Genomic DNA, 8,666 nt, shown 5'->3' with positions numbered 1-8,666 from the left:
CCCCTTGATCACTAATTGAGAAAATGCCTTATAGTTGTATCTCATGGAGGCATTTCCTCAACTGAAGCTCCTTTCTCTGTGATAACTCCAGCTGTGTCAAGTTGACACAAAACTAGCCTGTACAAAATGTAATGATGAATTTGAAACATCTATAATAATTATAAATAAACATGCTTCATTTATGTATGTACAGTTTTTTAAGATATAAGGATGATCCATACATTTGGAGACTGTTGCTTATTCCTAGGATATGACTTTAAGTGGTAGATGCATGTAAAAATAGTTTTTCCTAGTATATTTTCCATAATAACAATTTGAAGGTCTTTGATTAAAGATTAATCTGTATCATTGTGAATGTTAGGAAAACTAGCCTCTCTTTAGCCAAACTTCCTTGCAGAATGTAACTTTGAATATTAAACATTTGGTCTTTGTTCAGTCATTAAATAATATAATGAATTAAAAACATGAGCTTGACATATTCTATTCCAGAAAGTATATTCAGAGTAATCACTGTTCCTGTCATCATCTGCTGTAACATCTGGAAGACTTCATAAGACGATAACTCCTTTCTGAAGTTGCTTTGTCACAGTCAAGAGACTGAAACTCAGCTTAGTATCCTCATATTTTGCTAGAACTAGGGATAGATATATTTACTTTAACCTTTGTCAAACTTTTGACTTAAAATATTGGTGTCAGAAATTATAGTTCTCTGTGATCTTGAACATATATCCTGGTCTTAAGCAAAGTTATACAAAAAGCTACACTATAATCTTAAAGAAGATGTCTATAGAATAAATCAAGTATGAATGGCGTCAGATAAAGATGACCCAATAGGTGAAGCTGCACAGAGAAATAGTTTTATGAAAAGCACAGTAACTGATGAAGTTATATTATTAGACCCATGTCTACACTGAGGTAGGAATCTTACTGCACACATGACCAATGTACCAGGCAAAGCACACACTAGTCAGGATGTTTATTTTTTCTTTCTAATTCTCCGTATTAAATCTGCAGTGATTACCATAATTTTCCTGAGGACAGTTTTTCCTTTGATATATCACTAGAAGAAGTTTGCAACTTGTCCAAGGTAAAAAGCTATCCCCAGAATCAGGTATATCACCACTACTGTCCATTGGGATCAAAACTGAACTTTCAGCCAAAAAAATTTGCATTTTTACATGCCTTCTAGAAAGTACCAAATTCAATGCACTACTCCATGAAAAAGTGTGCTCCTATCTGTGTGTCCAGAGCAGCAGCATATTGGATAACCATGGCTTGTTGCTTGGCATTATATGAAACTGTCTCTCCTCATAAATCAAACCTTTTTCTGTGATGCCTTCCTTTATAGCTAAGCATTTATGTGAGACACGCTCCTCCTCCTGATACATTTGTTATTGTAAGTTTGGCAAGCAATAGTAATGTACTAAGAAAAAAAAATCATGCTTCTAGAAATGATGGAAAATAAACATCACTAGGGGAATAATGTTCCCATTCATGAAGGTGTTTATACTAATAGGGCTCAGTAGAAGAAAATTATTTATTTGAAACCCAAACATTTGTCTAAATGATAAATGTCACCTCAGCTTCATGTCAGAGTTTGTAAAAGACAACATCTCTATGAATTTTCACTTTCTCATTAGGAAAGCAAATAGGTTGGTGAGGTCAGTGAACTGAGTAGATGAAAAAATAGTATGAAAGGTTTACAGAAAGTACCAGGGCTCACTGATCCCCAAATCTAGCTGTTCTCAGGAAATGGTCTGAGAGCTAACAGCAGATTTTCGGCCAGCATCCTGTCTATTGCTGTTTTCACATTAGTACATCTACATCTAAGTAAAAATACTTTGTTTTTTGACTCCTATCCAAATTTTATTATTCTGTATAGAAACACAACACAGGCATAAATTCGTTCATGATTTCCTTGCAGTGCTGAGGTCTGAGGCTTTCAAATGCTAGATCACATACCTCTCAACTAGAAATACCCATTCCGTCATCAATATATAGCTGGCCAATCATTTGAATTCCGCCAAATCCTTGGAGGAGGCACTTAACTACCTTGGTGGCTGGTTTAGCATCAAACAGTCTCTCTTTGAGAGACTTCCCTGTACTCCACAGACCAGAGATGAAAAGACACGGGCACCCAGGGATCAGGCAAATACTTTCTCTTCCAGAATTCTCATCCTCCATTCCAAGCCTGCTCTCAGCCATCAGCAAACTTACATGGATTTTGCTTAGTTCAATTAACCTGTGTCCTTTGGCTGGGGAATTAAGGTCATTAATGTTTAAAGTTGGAAGGAATGTTGATATTGTTGTTGTTGTTGTTATAGTTTGTGTTCTTAGTCCTCCTTTGTATTTTAGTAGTTACAGCTTCACTGATTTCATCCTATAGTCTTTTAGTTATACGTAGTCCTCTTTCATCCCCAAGACTCTCTGTAAGGATGTTGTGGTGATTATGAATTCTTTTACTCTGTACCATGAAGATTTTTTTCCTACTTCTAATATGGCAAATAGTTTTGTTGAGTCTAGTAGTCTAAGTTGGCATTACATGATCCTTTAGAACTTGAAATAAATTGCTTCAGGATCTTCTGGCTTTTAAAGGTTCCAATTGAGAAATCAGCTGTTATTCAGATGGGTTTTCCTTTGTGTTGAATTGTGGATTTTCTGTTGCAGCTTTTGATACTTTCTCTGCCTTTAGTGTTTCATCTATAATATGGAGTGAGGAGTTACTTTTCTTGTCTATTTGGTGTTCTATGTGCTTCCTATATCTATATGGGTTTTTCTTCCCTTGATTAGAGAAATTGTTCTTCTATGATCTCACTGAAGATCTGATATATGCCATTGATTTGGGATGTTAGTCCCCATTCTTATCTATAATTTGCATATTCTTTGCTTGAGTGTTCCAATGCTTCTATTTTATTTTCAAGTTTTGATATTCTATACTTCTTGCTAATCATTCTATTTGCAGATCTTTCCCCTGAGTAGTCTAGCTAGATTATTGAGTTTTTAATTCTGTCTTCAGTATTTTTCTTTATTTAATTGAATCTTTACTGAATTTTCAAATCCTGACTTATCTATCTTTATAATTTCATTCATCCTTATCGTTATATTTTCTTGGATATAACTCAGGTGTTTATTACTATGCTAAATAATTGATCTGTTTGTTTATATCTTTTTAAAATATGAGCTCTCTGGTAAAATTTAGTATTAAGCTTTAAATAGTGTGTTCTGTGCTTTATCTAAATAATTCCTGTTGAAAACCTATCTAAAAGACTAATAAACTTTGGTGGAAGAGTCCTTCTTGGATTTTCATATTATTTGTGTTTTTGTAATATGACCTGGGCATGTGTGTCTAATGTGAGATTCAGTCCTGTCTCAGGTTATACTGCGGCAGGAGCGTCACACCTGCTGCTAGATCTAAGATTGAAGGAATGGTGCTGGTGGGTGGGGTTGTGGGGAGCCTGTCCGTCTTTGCCAGTGAATAGGCCACATGTGCAGCTAGGTCTAGGAGTGTGAAGACAGTGTTTCTGGGCAATGTTCTGGGGAGCTCACCAGGCAAAACTGGAACTGTGCGACAGGAACCATGCCTTGGGAGCACAGGGATGGTGTAAGTAGGCTTGTTTTGGGGGAATTCACCAAAGAAAGCTGATAAAGAAGATGTATGACTAGAGCTGGGTCTGGGACCATTGGCAAGCCACTGCTGGGTGAGATTTATAAGAAATCACTCAAATATACTGATGAAGTTTGCTTTCCTGTTATATTTGATTTCTTGGCAGATGAGTCCCAAGAGGAGCTACGTTGAACATTTTAAATGCTGCTTAGACATTGACCTCAACATTCCTTTAAATAATAGCATTAGTAGCAAATGACCTCTGGGTGCTATCCTTTTCACCTTGTTTAATTTCTACTCTGTGATTAACATAATTGAAAGATGATTCATTTGTTTATAGTACAATCTCCTCATCAAGTATCAAAGTATAAAATACCTCCTACAATTTCAGTAGCATATGTCTATTTTCAAGTTTTATATTCTTTTACAAAGAGAGGTTCTTGAATATTTAAAGAACACATACACACATACTTCCTCATAAACAGAATACGTTTACAATCACAGTGGTACTAGATGGTAAAGATAAAGAAGAAAAATAAGCAAAAATAGTATCTAAAAGTGGGCTATCATCATGTATTTTACCCCTTGTTGTTTTAAAATTTGAAAAAAAAGGAAGTTAAGGGATCCAATGAGTTCTAAGTAGTGTCAGTCATAGTAAGAAGTCATGTTGTCAGGATCTTGAGGCAGAAGCCACATTATATTTATAGTCCTAAGAAGACTTCTTTAGAATACAATCTTTCCACTGAGTATTAATGTCCTCTTCTTGAATACCAGTTCTTTTCTCTGGAGGTTGGAAGACTTGTTTAAAGGAAAACACCAGCATTTCCTTAAATAACAAGCTCAATGAGAAATATGTTGCGTCTTCACTTACCATAATCAAGAAAATCCCGCATAGGTATGTCAGAGGTCTGTTTCCAAGGTGACTCTAGATTCTATAAAGTTGACAGCCTATTCTTTTCCTATGAAACATAAAGTCTCCTATTTTCAGTCTTGAAGCCTTCTGCATAGCTTTGTCAGTCTATTAGTGTAGCTGATTTTGGTGGAGTTGACTGGAAGCTGTTGGCACCAGGCCTTCAGTGTAGCACCAGAAATTGATAACTTTTATTAATTGTTTACATCAATTTTCTGCACTGTTTGTGATTTCAATATTTTTTTTGAGTTATGGACTTCATTTGATGCAGTTATTGAACCTTGCACATCTTCATCATTGACTAATTGGACATAACTGTCCTTGTAAGTAATAGGATAAAGCAGTGTGGCTTGGGGTACTTTTGTTGGGCCATGACAACGTGCCCTGCTGTGACATTACACCATAACTGATCTAGTTTAAGAGGTTTATTGGGGGAGGGGGAGCAAAAGGCCTTAGAGACAGACAAAGAATGAACAAGATGGGGAATGAGGGAGAATGAAAGTAAACAGGAGAGAGACAGAGTGTGAACAGGAGAGAGAGAGAGAGAGAGAGAGAGAGAGAGAGAGAGAGAGAGGTGTAGCCTCCCTTCCCCCAGCCTTAGGGTTCTACTGTTTACACCTGGATGAAGCTAGCCAGCTCAATCGTTCTGCCACGCCCACTGCTGGAACCTGCCGCCTTGCTATTGGTCCCCGGGACTATTTGGCGGGAGTCGGGGCCCCCCCCTTCCTCTCCTTTATAACTGCGTGCTGATATAGTAAAATTGAGCTTTGATTAGAGTGACCTTGACTTGGCTCCATTCTTTCTCTTGCCGCCTAGCCCATCTTCTCTTCCAGGTTTCCAAAATGCCTTTCCAGGCTAGAACCCAGGTTGTGATCTGCTGGCTGGACACAACAGAGAGGGAGAGAGAGAGAGAGGTCACATCTGTTTGCAGAGGGTGATGATATAAGCTGTCACTAGGTCTCACAGGACAGGACAGTTGAAATGCTTCATTTCTAACAGCATCTGTGTGCCCAAATCTTGAATATACCAACTTCCTGGACTATGGTTGGTTTGAGAGTGAATTTCCATTCAGAACTCCAATGAACATCCCATAATGCTTCAGGGTGAAACTGGTAAAATTCAGTTCATGTAATAAGACTCCATTCACATCTGCACTTTAGCTCAAATAGTACAGAAACCATTAAAATAGCAATTGTTCATGAGACTCCAAGCCTTCAGACACCTGTCTACTTCTTCTGGTCATGCCTCACTTCTTTCTCTCCATAATGGTTAACTTTAGAGGGATTTTTGCCCCTTTTAGAAATGTGTCATTGCAACCATTGTGTTCATCAGAATTGATCTTTATATCTTGACTTTAGGGTACGAATTGTTACATGCATAGGGATTCCTGTGACACAGGATCTATGCAGATCTGAATGGATTCATGTTATACAGAATCTATGTTGCCCCTTCTGTGAGGAATTGCTATTATATATTGCTGGATATCAATGAACAGTCCATTGAACTCTTGCCAGGTGTGAGGGTGATAGAGTTAGTATTTATGTGATATTCCATCTATGTGGGGCTTCTCTAGTTACCATACTGGACTTTTCTATGTGTTGTTCAAACATATAAATATATAGTATTTAATTAATTATAGTATATATGTATATATACTATAATTAAAGTAAATTAAAATAATTAATTTTTTTCTAAAGTACTATCAAATCAATTTTGACAACTTTTTTCAAGTTTATTACATTTACATTTTGAAATTAGTTGCTGTTCAGCTGTCTGAATTGTAGTTCTTCTAAATTTTATTCTACCTATGGTTTATATTTCTTTTTCTATTCTAAATGTTATGTCTCCTACCTATTATTCTCTCTTTGTTAAAGATCCAAGATTTCAATTATATCTCATCAGTTCTTTCTAGAAACCCGATTTTGGATTTGTTTTTAATGATGACATTTATTGTGTTTTAAATGAACACATTTTAAAAATTATTTGTATCTCATAATATATGAAAAAGTTAAAAGTTAACCTGTCTGTTTGATCTCAACTTCCCAGCCCCAAAATAGCAGTGCCACTGGCAGTGTCCTAAATGACAGTCCAGGTTTAGTTCAAGCTGGACTCAAGGATTTCTGGCAGATAGGAAAAAGCCTACACTCAGCCTTCCTCAGGTTTCACAGGTGTGTCTCCAGGAAGAGCCAGCTTTAACATCTCCCCCTACCTCTGGCAGCTTGTATCTCTAGCTCCCTATTAAAGCATACCTGTAACACATATCAAAGCCTTCGTGCTAGCCTGCAGGCTATTCCACCTTGTACACTCCACCCTCCTCCCCACAGTCATCTGCTCTCTCTATAACCTGGAAGGTTTTCTGCACCTTTGGTGATTCATTTGGACTTCAGAGAGGTAGTTAACTTTGATGTCTTCGGACTCTCCAAAATATCTCTAGTTATTCTCTTTCTACTGTTTGAGAGATAGACACACAGATGTCTCATATTTCAAGTAAATCTTTTCACTCATGGAGTGGCCACAGTTTGTGGTTTCACTGTGCCCTTGCTTACCCTGTCTAGAGGAACAATGGCTACAACAGGGAGAGTGAAAAAATAAGGGCAAGTGGCTACACCGCTCTACACCACCACAACACATTGAAAATGGAAAGCAGTATTTATTTCAAATTGTACAATTTAATAAGCTCTGTAGCAATCAAATATTTTAAAAAATCATTATTTTCATGATAAGTGCATGATTTTTTACAAATAACTAATATCTACATAGATGTTAAATGAATTGACAAGAGAGAGAGAGAGAGAGAGAGAGAGAGAGAGAGAGAGAGAGAGAGAGAGAGAAAAGAACAATAGAACAATTGTTGCTAGAATCTGAAGGAAGACTTTAAGCAGTCTTCCCAAAAGAGCTAACAACTTCCTCCAGCAGTCATAGGAAAAATAGTTCTGAAAGGGAGGACAAACATTTATTTATTTATTTAGCACTGGACAAAGGTCTAAATGGCTCCCACTCTTTGCCAATGCTTTGCTGAAAGTAAGTCCAGTTAAGCTGTCTTGTTTAAGCTATGGTCTGATTGATAATTATCTCAGGTCAGGCTCTGCTTTTTGTCTTGCTGTCGTCTTGAAGTCATTATCAGAACTTTTTAGTATCAATGTTGACAATTACTTCTGCTGGGGATGGTGGGGTAGGGGGCAGTCCTGTGATGAACAATCTCTAAGGCTCACTGTTTTTGAAATCCTGAAAATTCCTTATATTTGACAAGGGGATTGCCTGTTTTAGCTGAATGCTCTTTAAATGAATAAAATGCCTATGCATAAAGTAGAGGAAGTTCTAATTCAGAGTTAATATGACAAAAGAGATGTGAAAAAATAAGTCAGCAGTATCGGTCTCTGATTTTCTTTGTGGGAATTCAATATATTATATTCAGGTTCTAGTAAGATTATGCACTTTTAGCAAAAGCAGCCTCTACACTCCTCTTACACTATTTTTGCAATATAAAATCTTCTCTGAATATGTATAAATTATATATGTGCTTTTATTACATCTACTTTATTAAGCATACTATGATCCATTTTTATTCCTCTAAAGTTTTGAAGTCAGTCATTTCTATTCTTAAAATTCATCATATGATACACTTCTTTAAGGTTGAAAAAATATGCATTTTCCTTGATTTAAAATATCTAAGACTATAATGGGGTAAAACAGAGTAGTCTTCCAAGAGATGATGTACAAAATATCCATAAGACATAGGAATTTAAGTGACTGTGCTGGACATATTAAGTCTGTGCTGCATATTTTAATATATACTTCCACAGTAGGTTCATTCACCTATGGTTCTCCACTCTTAAAGTGAGTATCTTTGTTTCTCACTTGTACATGTTTTGCTGTGTTTTCAAGCTTTTATTCTGTAAATTCACGTTATAAAAGAACATTCATGTATATACTTATTTGTCATCTTTACTAGAAATATTCAGTTTCCTGACACCAATACTGTTCCCTTGATGTTTCCATTGTGTTTTAATGCAATGTAGTTAACCATTACTTTCAATTTTTCTTTTCATCACAGCATTTTCTTTCTTTCTTTCTTTCTTTCTTTCTTTCTTTCTTTCTTTCTTTCTTTCTTTCCTTTCTTTCTTTCTTTCTTTCTTTCTTTCTTTCTTTCTT

Source organism: Mus caroli, chromosome 4 (assembly GCF_900094665.2).
Source record: "Mus caroli chromosome 4, CAROLI_EIJ_v1.1, whole genome shotgun sequence".
Taxonomy (NCBI): Eukaryota; Metazoa; Chordata; class Mammalia; order Rodentia; family Muridae; genus Mus; species Mus caroli.
This window is presented reverse-complemented; position numbering follows the sequence as displayed.